Source organism: Phoca vitulina, unplaced genomic scaffold (assembly GCF_004348235.1).
Source record: "Phoca vitulina isolate PV1807 unplaced genomic scaffold, GSC_HSeal_1.0 scaffold5, whole genome shotgun sequence".
Lineage (NCBI taxonomy): Eukaryota > Metazoa > Chordata > Mammalia > Carnivora > Phocidae > Phoca > Phoca vitulina.
In genome coordinates, this window is record NW_022589708.1 from 64,385,622 (window position 1) to 64,408,381 (window position 22,760).

Below are 22,760 nucleotides of genomic sequence, written 5' to 3' on the forward strand. Positions count from 1 at the left end.
CCTCAGTTAAATACTAAATCTTTATCCTTTTAAAGCTTAGTTTTTAAAGGAAGCTGTGTAGTATAATGGAAATCATGTCCTGAGTAAGATTCTACCCAGAAGTCAACTTCTCTAGGATAATGCATATCCTGGTCCTGTAGACCTATGCTCCTACAGCACACCATGCTACTTATTACACAGCATTGCAACTGCCTCTTCTGATTTGCCTCACATATTACATTACAAGATCCCTAATGTAAGAGATTCTGACACAAACACTTGTACATAGCATCCGGCAAAGGGCTTTTAAATGACTGAACCTGTCAATGATTTACTTATCTTTGCATTTCTAAATGCCACAGTTGCCTCAACTTTGATAAACCCCTATCTAAAATGGTCTGTTAATGCTCAAAGACCAAAAAGAACAGGTAGAAAAAAATGTGAACATATTTCTCATACCATCTGTCTCACTTCAAGTCCTGAAAATATGGTCACCAAATCTGTACATCAAATATTAGCAATAACTTAACATTTCATTGATTTAGCCCTCAGAATTAACTAGCTTAAGTTCTAACATTTTTGGAAAATCCAGGTTAGCCCCAAATATCAATTATAAACATGTTTTGGGTGGGGTCTTGTTTTGTTATGTTCTCTTCAAATTAAATGTACCAGCAATCAAATGGCAGAAGAGAAAATATATTTTCAAAATTAGACTCAACTACCATGAAAGTTTATTGGTTTAAAGTCCATACAAGTAGATCTCCTAATGCAATCAATTTTTTCTAGAACAGAGTGTTCCTTTCAATCTACAGAGGCAGTTTTCAATTCAATTAAGGAAAAAGTCTTTCATAATATGCCTTGAGTACATTCACTGTTCCAGTTGTTGAATTTTCTGCTTCAGGGACATCATTTATCCTTTTGCTGGATCATCTTTATCTCTTCTTTTGATTAATTAAGCTGCTTTAATTGCTTTAATCTTCATGTGTTTTTCTTCTACCTTTATTTTCATTACCTTAAGTATTTTATTATGAAAAAAACTTTAAGTCATATCTTTCCTGTTTGCAATTTTTTTATTAGTTCTGCAATAGTGACTCTCTGTCTTCAATGTGACTCCTATTCTGGACAATCTTTTCTTTTTCATTCTGAGTCTGATTTTATGCTCTTATCTTTGAGACTGTCTTCTTAAATTCATATTCTTTGTAAATTCTTTAATGATAAGATGCTTTCATGGAGATGTTTCTTCTTTTCACTGGCTTATACTTACTTTTAGAATAAATTTTTTAAATCCATTATCTTGGCTTCAATGATGTTTTCTTTCTTTTCCTCCCACTTTTTCCACAATATATTTACTACAATTTATTTACATATACCCCAAGCTGGCGAACTGGTTTTTGTTTCATTTGTATGTTGCTCATGCAAGGAGGGTGACTGAACAACTGAGTCAACATCTGTTGTTTGGTCTTCTAGAATCTGGATGAACTCTTCTTGACTCCCTTTCCACACTGAACTTTCAGTTTTATTTACTGTATCCTCAGGCCTTATTGTTTCGGTATGTAGAAAAGTAAGTTTCAGTTGGGGCTGTGTGAATAGTTTTTGTTAGCAAGACTGGGCTCTTCTCTGTCTTCAGAGATTTTATTAAATGTTCTCTGTTCCAGTTCTCTCTACATAATCTTGAGTTTATCTTAAACCCGTCTGAATAATTTGAAATTCAAATAATTCCTCCAATTCAATGTCAATGTCTGGAAACTTAGCTCCATCAAGGTCAGCCTGAATTTTTCCCCAACCGCATTTCACTTTTACTCTTCCATCAGCCACTCCTGTTCTCCAAAAGAGGAGGAGAAGAAAGTGGGGCTTGCAGGCGGTGGGGTTGTGTTGTCTTTTGGCCCCTGTGTTAAGAGTCCACGGTTTGGTGAAGGGAACTTTACCAGATGCTCTTACCTCTAAGTTCATCTCTTTCCCTGCCTCCCTTAGAAGAGCTAGTCTTAGATCTCCTCCTCTCCCTTATTTCTATTTATTCCTGTACTAATAGGTATTAAGTATTTTTAGGGCACATTCATCTTTTTTCTTACTCTTCATCCCCAACAGCCAAGCTCCAAATATGGTAAACTCGTTTTCCCTGACCCTGAAGGGCAAACAGAAAGGCAGGAAAGAGGTTTTTAATTTCAAGTACATTTCTACATCTTCTTCCATAGCTGCCCACATCTTCTCTCTGTCTCTACTTCTGCCACTACTAGATGATGACGCATTAGATTTTTCAGGATTTTGTTTATGCACAGCCCTTTCCTCACTTCCATCTTGCTTGACCTGTACTTTCAGTGCTCCTGTATGAGAAAGTCAGAAGCTGCTCTGAGCTATTCCAAACAATGACATCCTAACTTGTGGAAACTTCACTCCTTCCTTCAGTAGCCACAAGCCCTTTGCTTGCATTGTTTAGTTCATACCAGCATTTTTATGCCCAGGTCTTTTTTTCCTAATGATTTTTAGTTATACCAGTATGTTTCAGAGGAAGAAAGGTTTTGTTTGTTTGTTTGTTTGTTTGTTTGTTTGTTTGTTTTACTGAGGAAGTTATTTTTGGGAGTCTCCTATGTATAAATGTCTTACAAAATGGCTCCATAAGTGAAGTAGGTGTTTTTATTTTTTTAATTTTTACTTTAATTCCAGTTAACAGACAGTGCAATATTAGTTTCAGGTGTACAATTCAGCACTTCTGTACATCACCCAGTGCTCATCACAGCAACTGCACTCCTTAATCTCCATCACTTATTTCACCCATCCTACCACCCACCTCCCCTCTGGTAATCATCAGTTTGTTCTCTATAATTAAAGGTCTGTTTCTTGTTTTGACTCTCTCTTTCTCATTTTTTTCCTTTGCTTATTTGTTTTGTTTCTTAAATTCCATGTATGAGTGGAATCATATGGTATTTGTCTTTCTCCATCTGACTTATTTCACTCAGCATTATACTCTCTAGCTCCATCCATGTCATTGCAAATGGCAAGATTTCACATGTATCCCTTTGACTTAGTGTTTTCATATACTTTGAGTAAATACCCAGTATTGCAATTGCTAGATTGTAAGGTAGTTCTATTTTTAACTTTCTTAGGAATCTCCACACCGTTTTCCACAGTGGCTGCCCCAGTTTGCATTCCCACCAACAAGTTTTCTTTTCTCTCTACATCCTTGCTGACACCTGTTGTTTCTTGTTTTTGATTTTAGCCATTCTCACAGATATGAGGTGATATCTCATTGTAGTTTTGATTGGCATTTCCCTGATGATGAATGATGATGAGCATATTTTCATGTGTCTATTGGCTATGTGGATGTCTTCTTTGGAGAAATGTCTGTTCATGTCTTCTGCACACTTTTTAATTTGGTTATTTTTTGGGTGCTGAGCTTTGTAAGTTCTTTATGTATTTGGATACTACCATGACATATCATGGATATGTCATTTGCAAATATCTTCTCCCATCCAGTAGGTCGCCTTTTAGTTTTGTTGATTGTTTCCTTTATTGTGCAAAGATTTTATTTTGATGTAATCCCAATAGTTTACTTATGCTTTTGTTTCCTTGCCTCAGGAAACATATCTAGAAAAAAGTTGTTATGGCTAATGTCAAAAAAGTTACTGCCTGTGTTCTCTTCTTGGATTTTTATGGTTTCAGGTCTCACATTTAGGTTTTTAATCCATTTTGAATTTATTTTTGTGTATGGTGTAAGAAAGTGATCCAGTTTCATTTTTTTGCATGTTGCTGTCCAGTTTCCCCAAGACTATTTGATGAAGATACTGGCTTTTTTCCATTCCATATTCTTTCTTGCCTTGTCGAGATTAATTGACCATATAGTTGTGGGTTTATTTCTGGATTTTCTATTCTGTTCCATTGATCTAGGTATCTGTTTTTGTGCCAGCACCATACTGTTTTGATTACTGCAGCTTTGTAATATAACTTGAAATATGGAATTATGATGCCTCCAGCTTTGCTTTGCTTTTTCAAGACTGCTTTGGCTATTCAGGATTTTTGTGGTTCCGTACAAATTTTAGGATTGTTTGTTCTAGTTCTGTAAAGAAATGCTGTTGATATTTTGATAAGGATTGCATTAAATCTATAGATTGGGTAATATAGACTTTTTAATAATTTTTGTTCTTCCAGCCCATAAGCATGAAATGTCTTGCCATTTCTTCATGTTGTCTTGCATTTTCTTCATTAGTTTTTTATACTTTTCAGAGAACAGGTCTTTCAACTCCTTGATTAGGTTTATTCCTAAGTATCTTATTATTTTTGGTGCAATTGTAAATGGGTTGATTCCTTGATTTCTCTTTCTGCTGCTTCATTACTGGTGTATAGAAATACTACAGATTTCAGTATATTGATTTTCTATCCTGTGACTTTACTGAATTTGCTTGTCAGTTCTATCAGTTTGTTGGTGGAGCCTTTTGGGTTTTCTACATGAGGTCTCATATGATTTGTACAGAGTGAAAGTTTTACTTCTTCCTTATTGATTTGGATTTCTTTTTTCCTTTTTGATGTCTGATTGCTATGGCTAGGACTTCCAGTACTATGTTGATTAAAGGTGACAGAATGGATATCCTTATCTTATTCCTGACCTTAAGGGAAAAGCTCTCAGTTTTTCCCATTAAGGATAATGTTAGTTCTGGGTTTTTCACAGATGCCCTTTATTATACTGAGGTATGTTCCTTCTAAACCTATTTTTTGAGGGTTTTTATCATAAATGTATGCTGTACGTTGTTAAGTGCTTTTTTGTAATCTATTGAAATGACCATATGGTTCTTATCCTTTCTCCTATTGATGTGATATATCATATTGGTTGATTTGTGAATATTAAACCACCCCTGCAACCAAGGAATAAATCCCATTTGATTGTGGTAAATGATTTTTTTAATGTATTGTTGTATTCAGTTTGCTAGTATCTTATTGCAAATTTTTGAATCTATGTTCATCAAGGATATTGGCTTTGGTCTGTAGTTCTCTTTTTTAGTAGTGTCTTTATCTGGTTTCAGTATCAGGGTAATGCTGGCCTCAGGATGAATTTGGAAGTTTTCCTTCCTTTTCTATTTTTTGGAATAGTTTGAGAAGAACATGTATTAACTCTTCTTTAAATGTTTGGTAGAATTCATCTGTGAAGCCATCTGGTCCCAGACTTTTGTTTATTGGGAGTTTTTTGGTTACTGACTCAATTTCCTTGATGGTTACTGGTCTGTTCAAATTTTCTATTTCCTCCTGTTTCAGTTTTGTAGTTTATATGTTTCTAGGAATTTATCCACTTTTTATAGGTTATCTAATTTGTTGGCATATAGTTTTTCATAATATTCTCTTATAATTGTTTGTATTCCTGTGGTGTTGGTTGTTATTTCTCCTCTCTCATTTGTAATCTTATTTATTTGAGTCCTTTCTCTTTTCTTTCTCAGTAGCAGGTCTGGCAAGAGGTTTATCAATTTTATTGATTTTATCAAATAGCTAACTTCTGGTTTCATTGGTTTGCTCTATTATTTTTTAGTTTATCATTTATTTCTGCTCTAATCTTTTTATTTCTTTCTTTCTGCTGGTATTAGATTTTGTTTGTTCTTCTTTTTCTAGCCCCTTCAAGTGCAGGTTAGGTTGTTTATTTGAGATTTTTCTGGCTTCTTGAGGTAGGCCTCTATTACTATAAACTTCCCTCTTAGAATTGCTTTTGCTGCATCCCAGAGGTTTTGGACCATTGTGTTTTCATTTTCATTTGTTTCCATGTACTTTTTTGTTTCTTCTTTTATTTACTGGTTGACCTATTCATTGTTTAGTAGCATATTATTTAACCTCCATCGTTTGTGGTCTTTACAGATTTTGTTCTGGTGACTGACTTCTAGTTTCATAATGTTGTGGCCAGAAAATATGTATGATATGATTTGAATCTTGAATTTGTTGAGGTTTGTTTTATGTACTAATATGTAATAATACTATCTTGGAAAATGTTCCATGTGCACTTGAAAAGAATGTGTATTCTGTTGCTTTAGGATAGAATGTTCCAAATATATCTGTTAAATCCATATGTTTCAGTGTGTCATTCAAAGCCATTTTTTATTTGTTGATGTTCTGTCCATTGATGTAAGTGGGGTGTTCAAGTCCCCTACTATTGTATTATTATCAATTAGTTCCTTTATGTTTGTTATTAACTGTTTTATCTATTTAGGTGCTCTTATGTGGGGTGCATAAATATTTAGAATTGTTATTTCTTCTGTTGGATTGTTCCTTTTATGATTAGATAGTGTCCTTCTTTGTCTCTTGTTATAGCCTTTGTTTTAGTTTCTTTTGTCCTATATAAGTATTACTACTCCAGCTTTCTTTTGACATCCACTGGCATCTCCAGTGGTTTCTCCATCCTCTCACTTTCAATCTGCAGTTGTCTTTAGATCTAACATGGGTCTCTTGTAGGCAGCATATAGATGGGTCTTGTTTTTTTATCCATTCTGCCACCCTATGTCTTTTGATTGGAGCATTTAGTCCATTTACATTCAAAGTAATTATTGATAGATATGTATTTATTGCCATTTTATTACATGTTTTGTGGTTGTTTTTGAAGATTTTCTCTGATCCTTCCCTGCCTTTCTCTCTTTCATGTTTTGCTGAATTTTTTAGTGTTATATTTGAATTTCTTCCTCTTTATTCTTTGCATATTTATTAGTGGCTTTTGATATACAGTTACCATTAGGTTTGTAATAACCTCTTCTGCACATAGCAGTCTATGTTAAGTTGATGGTCATTTAAGTTTGAACCCTTTCTTTTCTCCTCTCCTCCTCATGTTTTAGGTATATGTTATTATATTTTATATCCTTTCTTTGTGAATTCCTTCACTGGTTTTTTATAGAAATATTCACTTTTACTGCTTTTGTGTTTCCTACCTCTATACTGGCACTGTTGGTCTCTCCTTTCCACTCAAAGATTCCCTTTTAATATTTCTTACAGAACTGGTTTAGTGGTCACGAACTCCTCTAGCTTTTATTTGTCTGGGAAACACTTTATCACTCCTCTACTCTGAATGATAGCCTTGCTGGATAGAGTATTCTTGGCTGCAGATTCTTCTCATTCAGCACTTTGAATATATCATGCCACTCTCTTCTGGCTTGCAAAGTATCTGTTGAAAAATCTCCTGCTAGCCTTACGGATTTTCCCAAAAGAAGTTAGTGACTTCTTTTGTCTTGCTGCTTTTAGAATTTTTTATTTTGCAATTTCATAAATCTAATTACAATATGTCTTGATGTCAGTCAGCTTTTGTTGGTGGTACTCTGTACCTCCTGGATCTGGATATCTGTTTCCTTCCCCAGATTAGGGAAGTTTTCAGCTATTATTTGTTCAAATGAATTTTCTACCCTGCCTTTCTCTCTTCTTTTTCTGAGACTCCTATAAAATGAATGTTATTACATTTGGTGGAGTCATTGTGTTCCCTAAATCTATTCTTGTTTTGCATAATTATTTTCTCTTTTGTTCAGCTTGATTACATTTCATTACTTTTGTCTTCTAGATCACTAATTCATTCCTTTGTTTCTTCCATCCATCTGTTCATTCCATCAAACATGTTTCTCATTTCATTTATTGTACCCTTTATCTCTGCTATGTTGTTCCTTATCTCTGTATTAAGGGTCTCACTCATATCTTCCACTCTTTTCCCCAGTCTAGTAAGTATCCTTATGATCATTGATTAAATTATTTATCAAGCATGTTACTTACATCTGTTTCACTTAGATCTCTGGCTGTGGCCTTGTCCTGTTCTTTCATTTGGTATAAATTTCTCTGTTTCCTCATTTTGTCTGTCTCTCTATTTCTGTGTATTAAGGAAGTTACTATGTCTTGAAAGTTGTGACTTTATGGAAAAGAGGTCCTGGAGTGCTCTGCAGTGTAGTGTCCCCTGTTCACCAGAACCTGGTACTTCAGGAAAGTACCCTATGTATGTTGCTTGTGCCCTGCTTTTGTGTCTGAGTCACTCTTCTTTTCTGTGCAGTTGTCTGCACTGACTCTGCCTGTTGTGGGCTGTGCTTGCTCTCTGTGGCGTTAGTGGGATCCAGGCTGTCCAGCTGTGTGTGTGTTGGGGGGGGGGGGGCGTGACCCCGGGGCACTTGGGAGCAGGGCAGCAGTGTTAGCAAAATGTGTGTTGGACCATGAGTCCTATGCCAGATCCCCTGAAGTGCTGTGATGGCAGGGGATGTGCAGCACAATGAAGCATGAGGTGACAGCTGGGTAGCCAGTAGCTGGGCAGGGGGCAGGCTGGGCTTTAACAAAACTTGCCCTGAGGTCAGGGCTAAGACTAGCAGGCTTGGATTGGATGGGTCTTCAGGAGAACTTGTGGCATGGCACATTGTTAGCAGGTTAGGTAGCAAGTATCTGTGCAGCCCTGCCTCCCAGAGGTGTCTCTGTGCTTATGCTGGGGGATGGGGAGGAAAGTGTCACCTGCCAGCTCCTGTGTTTTCAGAGAAGTCTCCCTACATGCTCAGAAATCAGTATGAACAGATCTATCTCCTGTTTGCCCCCAGCATTGTGCAAACTGCCATTTTTATGGTGCCGCTTCTCTCAGGCTACTGTCTCTTTAAGGAGGGCAACCCAGCTATCACTGCCTTCCCAGCTCAACCAGTGGGACTTGGAGCCTGGAGATTGGAAGTCAGCTGACTTCCAATCTCCAGGCTCCAAGTCCCACTGGTTTTACAAACTCATGGAATTCAGCCCCTCTGGTTTTTAAAGCCAAATGGGATGGGGATTAGCCTTCCCCATGTGAACTCTCTGGTGTGAAGGCCCATTTCTCTGCCCTCTCTGTGCATGCATGCATGTTCCCTCCCTCCTGCAGGCAGCCTCCCTCCACCTTTCTGACCTTTTTAACCTTTCTGATGCAGCTTCTTCTCTATATTTAGTTGTGGAATTTGTTCTGCCAGTCTTTGGATTGCTCTACAGTTTATTGCCTTAGATGTGGATAATATCTAGTTGAAAACATGGGATGGGGTGAGATCATGGTCCTCCTACTCCACCATCTTCCCAAGCTTTGTCTGGAGGGAAAAATATTTTTAAGTCTGGCTTTACTTCATTATCTTAAATAAGAATTCATTTATGCTCCTCTTAACAGGCCATAGATGACAGCTCCTAGGTCCTTGAGAAAGACAACATCTGGGTTATAAAACTGGCAAGAGGTTTTTACGTACATCTCAATAAAGCAGAGAAAAAAATGACAGTACAAATTTTCCAGTGTAAATGCTCAAGGAAAAAGGTCAGGGACCAAGATACAGAAAGAACCTGTCTAAAGTCTACTCAAGATGAGAACAGTAAGGTTGACTCAATCATTTTATTTGCCACCAACTATGACAGTAAATTAAATGCAAATCACCAATGTCTAGATCCTATTCTCCTTACTCAGCTTGCCTTGTATAATAAAATATACAATTGAATAATCATCAAGGTCACAAAGAATATTTGAGATTATTTCATTTGTTGGTATAGTTATACAGGGGTTGTATTTAGCACAAAGATAAAAAGATAAGTACAAAGTCTCTGAAGTGAAATTCAAAGTCTAAAAATTTCCTTTGAAGGTCAATTTACTGTTTCAGACCTTCATATTCAATACAGCTAAATGTTCACAATTTCTCACTTGAGATTTATCTATTTAGACTCTACACTGTTCAGAAAATATACAGACATTGAAAACTGTTTCTCAGTGATACAGTTTTTTATTCTAAAACAAAGAATTCGAAAGGTTTCTCAGACTGTCATCCCTAAATGTGATTATCTTTTAATGCTCACTACATTAGACATCCTTTTACATGTTTTAAACTATGTTCTTTTTTTTTTTAATATTTTATTTATTTATTTGAGAGAGAGAGAATGAGAGAGAGAGAGAGTATGAGGCGGGGAGGGTCAGAGGGAGAAGCAGACTCCTCGCTGAGCAAGGAGCCCGATGCGGGACTCGATCCCGGGACTCCAGGATCATGACCTGAGCCGAAGGCAGTCGCTTAACCAACTGAGCCACCCAGCCGCCCCAAACTATGTTCTTATATTTATTTTCAACCTCAAATATATGAGACATACATATTTCTCAATTATTTATACTAATATATGGAAGTAAATGAAATATTGATAATACTTTAAATTACCTTTAAAATGCTTCTTGTGCTTGTATTTAAAGTTATCTGATATTCCAGAAATATATTTTGCTTGCTCTGCTCCAAAAGAAGTTAGAAAGTTGCTGGCTCTTTCCACCTGAATTTGAGTTACCTCCCCACTGCAACACACAATACACTTGTAATAAATCTTTCCCTTGCTAACCCTTCCTAGGATTAGAAATTCTGGTTTATATTTTTAATTCTAAAAGACTTCCCCTCCTAAGACTAATTTCATTTAATTTGATTCAATAAATACCTATTATCTCCTACCATGTGCAGCCATTATATTAGTCACTGAGGCACCATCCTATCTCAAGGAGCTCATGGTCCAGTAAGATCAAATTAAATATAGGAGAGTGAGAGAGGTTGAGAAATAAAAAAATAAAAAAATTCTACAAATCCTATCAATAAACTTTAAAACAAGATTTTACATGAATGAGTCATTTCAGATACATTTTCAGTCACCAGTCCTATTCCCTCTGCCTAGAACACTCTTACCTACTGCCCTATAAATCTGCCTCGACCTTTAAACCTCAATTTAGATACTATCTCCTCCAAGTAATCTTGCATGGCCTCCACTTCCCATCCAGATTCGGAGGCTCATAATATTCTCTGTTTTACCACTTACGACATTGAATGGTATTCATTTCTTTACTTGTCTATATCTCCAACTGGACACTGAGTTCTTTGATGACTGGGGTAAAATCTTTATCTCTGATATCCATGCACCTCACCTCTGGGAATGCAATAAATATAGACTGAAAAAATAAATGAAAAGATGGCTACATACAATAACAAGAAGAGCTAGCATTTACTAATTTATCTATGCCACCCACTATGCTAAATGTTTTACATGTATCATTTTAATTAATCTAATTATTATTCCCAATTTACAGATGAGAAAAACAGAAGCTGTGAGAAATTAAGAAACTTGCTTTAGATTAAGCAACTATTAAATCATAGAGTTAGAATTTCGACATTAGCAGTCTGACTTTGGAGCCTGTTCTCTTAACCACATTCAAATTGCTATTACACAATTCAGAATGAGACTCTCTTTGTGAAACAGGTGGAACAAATTTCTACTAGGTCTATTAATTTAGCAAAGGCTCCATCATGGGAGTAAAAAATGTCAAAAGTTTAAATTGCCCCACAAAAACAGACAAATGCTAAATATCCCACTAGAACTATTTAAGTATAAAGTTGCCTCAAGGCAGGAATAGCCTTTCCAGGAATCCTTCCAACATGGGGACATCACAACTTAAATATTTTCAAGATACACATCCAGATTTGGAATATCAGTGACATAAGTTAGCAGTTATGCTTTACTTCTTAGTAACTACAGTCTTTAGTCCATTTGTAAATAAAATTTTTATCGTTAGCTCATTTTGTAAGCTTAACAATTCAATTTGACATGTACACAGTAAATTTTTATACTGAGTAATGAGGTTATTAAAAGTGTACTCAGGGGCGCCTGGGTAGCTCAGGCAGTTAAGCATCTGCCTTCAAGCTCAGGTCATGATCCAAGGGTCCTGGGATCAAGCCCCGCATCAGGCTCCCTGCTCAGCTGGGAGCCTGCTTCTCCCTCTGCCACTCCCCCTGCTTGTGATCTCTCTTTCTCTCTTAAATAAATTAATTAAATCTTTTAAAAAAATGTATACTCAGAGTTTCATAATTAAAACTCTCACCTCTAACTCAAGTCAAAGAAGTACAGGTATATTCAAATTCTGCCTGAATTCTACACTCATGAAAAGACTGTTTTGAGCTACATCACTCAACAAGCTTATATTGAGAGCATCATTGAATAAAGCAAGTATTTGATCCAGCTTAATTTAAGAGCGAACAGTAAGACTGTACTTCAAAAGACTTTAGAAAATAAAGAAAAAGTTAGTTGGCTGTGCAAAAATAACAATTTCCCTCACTTTGTGCTTTAATTCATGAGGTATTGATTCCAGAAAACTAAATTCTGTTTCTGATCATGTCAACTTCATGTCATCCTCACGCACAAGTGTCTGACTTATTAGTCTTTGGTTAGTGTTTACAGTTTCACTTTTTTCTGAACGACTCCCTAGTGCCTCACCTCATTGGAACACACAGGACCACAGTGTCCTTATTGCCCTAATTGTGTGAGACAGAGATTTTCCATCCAACTAAAAACTTCCCAAGCATATTAGAACCTGCTTCTTGAGGAGCAGACCCAAATCAGCGCTTCGTAATTAAGTGGGAGCTTACAGGGAACAAAACTGGATTAAAGACTTTAATTTGAATTGATTTGTTAATATTATTATTAATGCACAATTCATCAAAACATTACAAATTTTCATAAATACATTTTAAACAAGAAAGTAAAATTTATTGGAAATGTGTTTCTTAATTAAATAGGGTTTTTTTTTGTTTCCAATTAGTTAATGTATTAATGTATCCATGGTGGAATTTTAATTATTACTAAAATAAGGTAACAGTCAATTCTATGTCTATTTTCCATTTTTATAGATACAAGTGCTAAGAAACTTTAATCAGATGAACGAATAGAAAATAATGGAAAGAGTTTGTTTCTTTAGCAAATGTCATTCAATTCTTTGCACTACTTCACCAAAACCATATGGTAATCTAAAACTAAAAAACCACTTTTCATAATAAAACAGTTGGAAACTCAATTAGGTCTTTCCCCAATACTGTTGAAAACAAAGAACAGAAAACCAACTGGTTGCAAAATGATCTGCCGCACAATCAGTGGTGTTGTTCACATTCCCATTTTCTGAGAGAAATTATCACATTAATATTAACTATACCCATTATTCTTTCATTTATAGGCACCTAATTAACTCTACATACTCTACATATAAAGAAAGTGTTGGGGAATCAAGATATTGTTAATTCCAATGTATTTTTACCATTATAGCTATCTTACTATATGCTTCAAAATGTCAAAGCTGTAGGTTTAACTCATTCACTTGCTACTGTATGATTTTATTGTAGATTTTTCACCTCTAATCATAAATGAAATTGACCTATGATTTTCCTTTTTTTCTGTTTTTGAGAATTTGGTATCTGGCATCTTATCTAGGCTCATAAAAAGTATCAAGCAATTTTTACCTCTTCTACTGTTTTCTTGGATATCCTAAAATAAGGTGGTATTGGTTATTATGTATCATTTGAAAGTTGGGTAGAACTAGCCTGAAAAATCATCTATCCTCGTGCTTTTTATAGAGGGATGGATTTGATTGCCACTTCAATTTACTTTATGGTCATTTTCTTTTCAACTTTCCTGCCTCTTTTCTATTTCTACTGCTACTTGACGAGGAACCAACTTCAGCATTTTATATTTTTTCCAGAAATGTGACCATGTCATTTTGGTTTTCTAATTAGTATATGATTGTTCATAACATTTACTTTTGATTTTCAAATTATTTTTACATATGTATATAATTATTCACATTTTGTTTTCAATATTTTGTTTTTCTTTCTTTCACATTTCCTTGATTCACTTTTCTATAGATTTATCTAGCTTGTAAATCTTTTCAAAGAAACATATTTCAGTTCTCATAATAAAATGTATGAAGCAATAAGAAATATCATTCACAAGAACAATTAAAAACCTAAAATACCTATGAATAATTATTCTAGAAATGTATTTGAATCTTATGAAGGAAATTATAAATCTTTATTGCTACATAAACTAGCATATAGTCCTGTTTCTACATTGAACGTTTAATATTGTAAAATAACAGTTCTTCCTAAATTACTTTACAAATTACTTTAATTTGATTCCAATAAAAATGCCAAATTTTTTATAAAATTTTAATGCCCAGAAAGGATTTTGAATTTCATGTGGAAGAATAATCAGACAAAAATAGCAAAGACACTTTTTTTTTAAAGGAAGTAGGGATTCACACATAGCAGTTACTGAAATTTGTTATGAGACTATAATAATTTTTAAAATGCAGTGCTAGCATGAGATTATCCAGGCAAGTCTCAGGCAAGCCAACCTACATTTAAAAGTATTTGCAAAGGGATCCAGGAAATTGACAGAGACATTACTGTTTACTGAATGTCCAAGGTCTCCTCTAAAATTCTCAATCACTTCGCATCTTGGTGGAGTCATGTGACTAGATCTAGTCAATGAACAGGAAGTGATGGGAATCAAAGCAAAAAAGGGTGGGTGGGAGTTCTCCACTTACTCTCTTCCCCTGCTTTGTTTGCCATCAGGAGTACACAAATTCAGATGGCAACACCCAAAATGAGAATAACCTGAGTTAATCATGTGGAGGATGAAGGATGAAGCTGCCTTAGAGTTATCCAATTCTCAGTGAACTGGAAACAATTTCAATTCTTAGTCATCTGAATTGAGTACTATGAAACAATAAAAAAGACAATTATGAACAGCCCTCTGAAACCCTGGAAATAGAGAAAGTTTAGTTGCCTTTCAAGTTAGTCTAAAGAATCAACACTTACGGATCTGAGAAAAGACCCCTGCATCAAAGACGTAAGACATTTTTACTCATGAAAACTCAACTTTATGGTTTTGTCTGTCCCCCTAATCCCCAAGTCCCATAAGAATAATGCAAAGGGGGTCAGGTGGATGCTACACACACAGTGGGTTAGTGTCACAGTTGAAGAACACTGTACTTATTTTATAATGAGGAAATGTTTTATAATGAGCAGTAAGCAAACCTGCCTGATCTTTGCTCTGGAAGGAAATATTATCTTTATTATACTGGAAAATAAGCACATCTGCTGTCTGTTAGAGAAGTACACATTATCTTTATCTTCCAAAGCCATTCTATTTTTTTAAGGTTTTATTTATTTATTTGAGAGAGAGAAAGAGCACAAGGTGGGGTGGGCAGAGGAAGAGGGAGAAGCAGGCTCAGGGCTTGATCCCAGGACTCGGGATCATGACCTGAGCCAAAGGCAGATGTTTAACCAACTGAGCCACTCAGGCGCGCCCCTCCCAAAGCTATTTATACAGATATCCTTGAAAATATAATGTGGAATAAAAGGGCAGTTAGTACCTCTGCTCACAAGATGTACAGACGCAGGAGAGACCCATAGAGAATTCTCTCTCAAAAGTCATAAAGTAATTAATGAGTTCAATAAGTCTACCATTCCTAGTTTGCATGGGTCCAGAATAACCCACTCAGCTCTATCCCCAATTTATTTATAAAGAAAATTTAAAGTTTTCAGCTCCATGAAGAAATACCTTGGAATTTGATCACTCCTCTTTCAGTCAATTTCTGGAATAATGGAAGAGAAGGGGAAATTAAATTCAACTTTAAGCTTCATCATTACCCAAATGCCATTTTGATAGAATTATTTTATTAATCTCTATCTCTAAAGATTCTCATATTTCATAAATATATCAAAATTTTGGCAAAGTGCTATGTACAGTATTCCCTCATTCCCTAGGGTAAGGTTTCTCTTTATTTGATTTAACCTGGGATACTCTTAAAATTATAAGAAGCAAGAACACATGCAAACAAGCCAATGGCAAAGTGAGTTACTGAGTCCATGGCAAAATCATTAAATGAGAATAGCAGCTGTCAGACAGGGCTCAGCAAACACCTAAGTATTTCATAAGAACTTGGCAAGCCACTCAAAGTACTGCCCCTGGGTAGAACCAGAAGCTTGTAGATGGGCTCAAATACCACGGAATAAATGGAGTAATGGTCTATGTAAAGGAAACCAAATGTATGTGTCATCTATGATAATGGAAACTCAGGATCAGAAAGTTACATGATACTCTGACTAATTTGTCAGCATTTCAGTGTATTAAAGGTTTTAGGACTATCTAGAGAATAGTCTCAGCCACCACACAGTTGTTTGGTGTTATATAGTTCAGAAGAGCACTGTAATTTAGGCATATTATTTCTGAAAGAGAAATATTTTTACTTTATTTAAGAGATTTTATTTAAATTTTATTTTAGAGTCATTTTTAAAGGCTAAACTTCTTTTTATTTTAGCTCTGTAGAAAGAAAAGTTATCAGTTATGTGGAAAAGTAACTATAAAACATGGAATTTATAAAGACGAATGAGCTCTGAAATATCAATGTACTGCTGCCTAGTACCTTTTAAACTTCCAACACCAACTCAAACCAGCAACACCAACTCAAAATGTGCAGAAAATCCCATGAGTAAAGGCAGCAGCCTAAATGCCTGAACCATGTGTCTAAATATGCAGCCATTTTACATTTTCTTTCTGAAGCTTTAGTGATACAATATGGTCTGCTCTAGAAGCCATTTACTAAAACATTTTGAAGCTTTATTGGTTCACATATAGGAATGAAAAGTACTAAACCAAGTACTTTTTTCTGTCTCTCTACAGAAAATTTGAAGCAAAAATTATTTTTAAATTATTCAAGGCTGTTATTTTGAAAAATGATAGAAAGCAAGAGTTTTAAAGTTAGAAACAAGAGTTTTAAACCACTGGAAAAAGAAAGGAATTACTTATTCTCTGCTAATACTGGATAGGAAATGTAGAAAATTTAAGCTAATATAGGTGAAACCCAGAAATGTGAATTTAGCATCACCTACACAAATGTGGGGTAGTAATTCTAAGGACAACATAATAATTTTTACAAAAAAGTAGGAAGGCATTGAAAAACAAAAACTGAGACCTGCTCAGAGATATGCAGGAAACAGATTTTTTAAAAAGCGACCAAAATAGTACTGCAGTTAGCAGAAGGGGAACCTGTCCCATGGCTGTTCCCAAAGTGTGTCCTACAAAGCAGAGTTTCACAAGATTCTACTAGATATTATGCTGGAGGAGTTCCATGGTTTAGAAAGTAAGGACAGAGGACTTCTCAGCCCCTCAATATGGTAATTTGTGCCATGAATTTCCAACGGGAAGATAGAAAATGCAGCATTTCCGAAACTGGTTTGATGTTAGAACTTTCCAGACACTATATCTAGCATAGCTGTGCCATGAAACTCTGCAAAAGAAAATATAAGTTCCAAGTCCTACACAACAGAGGGAAGAATAGCAAAAAGGAAGGTAGGAATAAGGAAAGAATAGTTATGAAGTAGAAAGAAATGCTGCCAGAAAAGATCTCCTGTTATAGTGGGCTGAATGGCAGCTCCCAAAAGATATGTCTACCCAGAATCTGTGAGTGTGATTTTATTTTTAAAAGGTCTTCTCAGATGTAATTAAGAATCTCAAAATGAGATGATTCTAGATTAGGCGAGCCCTAAATCCAATTACAAGTCTCCTTAATAGAAAGAGAAGGGGAGAACATGTAGAGGAGAGGTGATATGAAGACAAGGGAGGCAGAGATTGGAGTAATGCATCTAGAAGACAAGAAACACCAAGGTTTTCTGGCAGCCACCAAAAGCTAAAAGTAATGCATAGAACAAATTGTCCCTCAGAGTCTCCAGAAAGAACCAACCCTGCAGACACCTTGATTTTGGACCTCTGATCTTCAAAACTGTGAGAGAATACATTTATGTTGTTTTAAGCCATCCAGTATATGGTAGTTTCTTACAACAGCCTTAGGAAACTAAAATGCCTATATTAAGAGAAAAAATCCAGAAACAGAGGAGGGGGAGAGAGGATGGAAGAGAGAGAGAGAGAGAGAATATGAGAGGGAGAAAGGGCGAGAGAGTGAAATTGAGACATATAAAAAAAAGAAGATGGGAGGCGCCTGGGTGGCTCAGTCGTTTAAGTGTCTGCCTTCAGCTCAGGTCATGATCCCAGGGTCCTGGGATCGAGTCCCGCATCTGGCTCCCTGCTCCGTGGGAAGCCTGCTTCTCCCTCTCCTACTCCCCTGCTTGTGTTCCCTCTCTCGCTGTGTCTCTTTCTGTCAAATAAATAAATAAAATCTTTTAAAAAAAAGAAGATGGAAATTAATTGGTAGGGAGCAAAAAGAAATGAGGACTGGGAAAGTTCATTAGGCAGTATCAGAAACTCTGAAGAATTCAGTAAAGAGGAAACAAGGAGGAATGACAGCTGACCTCTCCCCTTCTCCTCTCATGCCCCTGAGTATTATCTAAAAATGGGTAATACTTGCTTTCTTAATAAATTTTCTTAAAAATCTAATGTCTTCTGTTCTTTAATTCTCTGAAGCACACACTATTTACCCCAAATGGTAATTCAATATTAAGATAGTAAGATGAGAGGGATGCCTGGGTGGCTCAGTTAAGTGTCTGCCTTCGGCTCAGGTCATGATCCCAGGGTCCTGGGATCTAGTCCCGCATTGGTCACCTTGCTCAGCGGGGAGCCTGCTTCTCCCTCTGCCTGCCACTCCCCCTGCTTGTGCTCGCTCGTTCTCTTGCTCTCTCATTCTCTCTGACAAATAAATAAATAAAATCTTTTTAAAAAATAAGATAGTAAGAGGAGAAAAGAAGCTTTTCCATATGTCCTCCTCTTTCTATACCTCTTCCCTGCATTAGGCCTTCAGAAAGCAAAAGAAAATCTCAATCATGTGGTTATCATCGGAGTAACACACAAAACTGAGAGTAGCTATTCATGGATTCTGCTTCTCTAAAATACTCTATTAATTAAAATAACAAAATACAATAAATAAAATTATGATGAGCTTAAAAATTATTTTCAAAGTACACAAAAGAAAAACTTTCATGTACCTCACTGCTTAATTATTCCTACCATGACTAATTTACATAATTTATATTTTATATAAAACTGGTTTTCTAATTAAAAAAGTGACATGTTCATTATAGTCACTTTGAAAACACATTAAAATAATAAGAATATTAAAATCACTCTTCTCAAAACTTTTGTATTTTTAAAAAAGAGTATAAATATAAATATTTCTGGGGCTTTCAAATTCCATGTGATGCCCAAAACGGTTTGGATTTAATTTCTCCACTCTTATTCTTTACAAAGAAAGAACGGAAAACTCCAATGCCTATGGCTGATTGTCAAACATTTTACATTTGCTCACAGAACTGGCAACAGAAAGAAACAACTTTTTAAAAATATGTTTATGATTTTTTGTATATTATAAAAATTAAACATGCTCACTTCAAAATAAAAACAAAAAAACACAAAACTATAAGAAACATAAAAGTAGAGAGAAAGAATAGAAATCACCCATTATTTCATTACCATTAGACAGTCACTATTGGCATTTTGATCTATTTCCGTCCTTCTATTCACATTATTGGAAATATAATTTATATTTTTTAACCTAGCAAGATATCATAAACATTTTCCATGCATTAAGAACTAAAAAAAAAAAACAGAGTAAGTAGCTGCATAATAGTCCATTTCATAGATAATACAAAATGCCTCAAGCATTTTTATAATATTGAACATTGACATTCTCTCTGATGGGACTAAATGAAATTACACTGAAATAATGAAATAATTGTCCATTTCATGGATAATACATAATGCCCTCAAGCATAGCTATAATGTTGAACATTTAAGTTCTCTGGTGGAACTAAAGGAAGTTTACACTCAATGTGTATGAACTGTTTTAAGGTTACTAATTTGTATTGTCAAAATGACTTCCAAAAAGATGGTATCAGCACAAATTCCCATAGGACTCTGTGAAAGACTGTCTCAATGCAACCTTGCCAACACTGGGGAAACTCAACTTTTTTCAATGTTTTAAAGTTAAATTCCACTAAGAATTTAATGTGCATTTGTGTTTTGGAAATGTAACCCAACCCATATGAAAACTGATCTAGATCCTTCCGAAAGACATGATAAACAAATATTTTGAGTGAATAAATTTAAATTAATTATTATTAATAAATATTATTTATTAATTTATTGAAAATAATAAAGATAATAATTATATCTTATGTATGGGGAATTATTCACAGAATGGTGGTTCAGAATTATACTTTGTAAGGACTTCCCAAGCTGTAATATTATCAAACCCCATTTCACAGTTGAGGTTATTTGTACTAGAACATGCACATGACATGATGCAAATCAGGTAATTACACCACTGGCCCTCACCCCCACCCCCTCATCTATGCTGAACACTTCCATTTCTTTCTCCAAATTCTTTCTCCATCCTGATCTCTGGCCCCAAGAGGGTGATCTGTGTACACAACATCAACAGATTTCCACATCCTCTGGCTTCTTATTGGATTCAGCCAATGAAAAGCCAAGTCAGGTAATCAGAAAGAGGGGGAAGATAAGTCAGGATATTTATTCCCCTGGCTGTATACTCCATGGTCACTGTACCTCTCAAGACTGCCACCTCTTCATAACTCTCTGTTTCTGGATTCTTCCCTTATTCCTTTCCAAGTAGTAGTGACACAGTTCCCCCACCATTTCTACCATAGGTTATGAATTATCCCTCTCGTTTCCCTACATTGTGTCCAAACCTTTGAAATAGTCCCTTTGTAAATAATACCTCTTTAATTTATCCTAATTTGTCTCTGTGCTGTCCTTTCAAGTTGAAACCTTACTGCTCCATCTCCTAATATAGATATTAAATAACAGAAACAATAATGAATTACCTTCTTTTTTAAAAAAGATTTTATTTATTTATTTGACAGAGAGAAAGACAGCACAAGCAGAGGGAGCAACAGGCAAAGGGAGGGAGAAGCAGGCTTCCCCACTGAGCAAGGAGCCCAACTCTGGGTTCAATCCCAGGGCCCTGGGATCATGACCTGAGCTGAAGGCAGACACTAAACTGACTGAGCCACCCAAGTGCCCCAATGAATTACCTTCTAAAACTAAAATAAGTTTCTCATTTGAGACTTCATTATAATTACTGAACTTAATAGCTTTTACTTCAAACTCATTAGCTTTCTCTCACCCACTTCCAATGTATGGACAATTGGCAGCAGATTCTAAAGATATCATCCTTCTTTAGATGAGTATCTTTGAAGACAGAAAATGTAGACTTCATTGTAAGATCTAGTTAGACTAGCAAAGGCTAACAGAATTGTCAGTATTATAAGGAGTATTATAATGGAGACATACTCAAAATGGAAAATGTGAGGTCACATGGGGACAACCAGGAACAATCACAAGTTTTATATATCACTAAAGGGAAAGTTGTTGCTTATTTATGGCTGCCATTGTTTATCCAGAAATTTGTCTACATACTTAATATTAGGTGTGTAATATAGTATTTTCTTTTAATTAAAGTTTCTTACCATAGATTTGTGTTTGACCCATATTTTATGTTGCTTAAATTTCTTAACATAATTGTGTGTTTGTCCCATGTTTTAGACATTGCAGATGCTGCTGGGAAATGGGATATATGCCACTAGCAATGTTTCATGAAACATTATTTAGGGAAACTCATGAAAACTGTCACAAATGGATGCACCACAATTTCAAGTAGTCCTGCCACCTGATCACTTCATAAATGTCCCTCTACCAGTCAAGAATTCGGATTAAACTTCTTAAGTCATGCAAAACAGTGACAAATTTGTCTCTGTCCACCAGAAGTCCACAGTCTGTAATTACTAGTCAGTAATCACAGATTGCCATCCAGTTTCTCATCTAGATTCAATCTCTAGCTATAGGTTATTGAGAAATCAGCTGAGAGATATACTGAAAAGATATTATTGATGGATATTCATTCTAAAAGCTTCAAAATCATGCTAAGTTAATCCCTTTCTATTGAGTTTATTTTTCATCCATTCGATTACTAACCAGTACTCACTGAGTGCCTATCTTGTGAAAGGCAGTGTTCTAGGCATGAACCAAGAATGAGTGCAAGGCAAAATAAACATAATTTGTAGGGCTTTTTTCCTCCTGCTTTTACTTATTTTTTTTCCAGATTGGATTTTAGAAATATTTTTATACTGATATAAGAATAGACAGCAGATATGTTAATAAAAAAATCACAAGTAAATCAGAAACATTATTTTATAGGTAAACATTTTGCCAATGACAAGGGTGTCATCAGAAATTCACAGAGAAGAAAAAATTATGGAGGAAATGACATTGAAATAATTGGTTAGCAACTGAATAGAAAAAAATATCCCTTCAACTCAACATTGTGCAGTAATATAGAGTACTTCCAAAATCAAACAGAAAAATCAAAAGACAGAACAATAGTAATCAACATCCCTAAGAAGTGCTTACAAAGTTAATGGAAAAAAAAAGAAAATGAATCGGATTTGACTACATAGAAATTTGAACATTTCTCTGACAATATAAAAAAATTACCAAAATTATAAGGTAAACAACAGATTAGAAAATGTATTTATAGCAAGTATTTAACAGTTTAATCATATAAATAACCTACAAATTGATGAGAGAAATAGTAAGACATTAAAAGTTCAACTGTCAGAGGCACCTGGGTGGCTCAGTTGGTTAAGCGACTGCCTTCAGCTCAGGTCATGATCCCAAGGCCTGGGATAGAGTCCCACATCGGGCTCCCCGCTCAGTGGGGAGCCTGCTTCTCCCTCTGACCCTCTCTCCTCTCATGTTGTTTCTCTCTCTCTCTCTCAAATAAATAAATAAATCTTTAAAAAAAAAAAAAGTTCAACTGTCAAAGGACATGAACAAATAACTCACAAAAGAGAAAATTAACTATATACATTAGTGGTAGTGGAAAATACTATCTTATGGAAAGTGATTTGTTAACATGTATCAAAATGATAAACTATCTGGATGGCAGCCGACTCTTGTTATCAGCTCAGGTCATGATCTCAGGGTTGTGAGATCAAACCCTGTGGTGGGCTCTGACGCTAAGTGAGGAGTCTGCTTAAGACTCTCCCTCT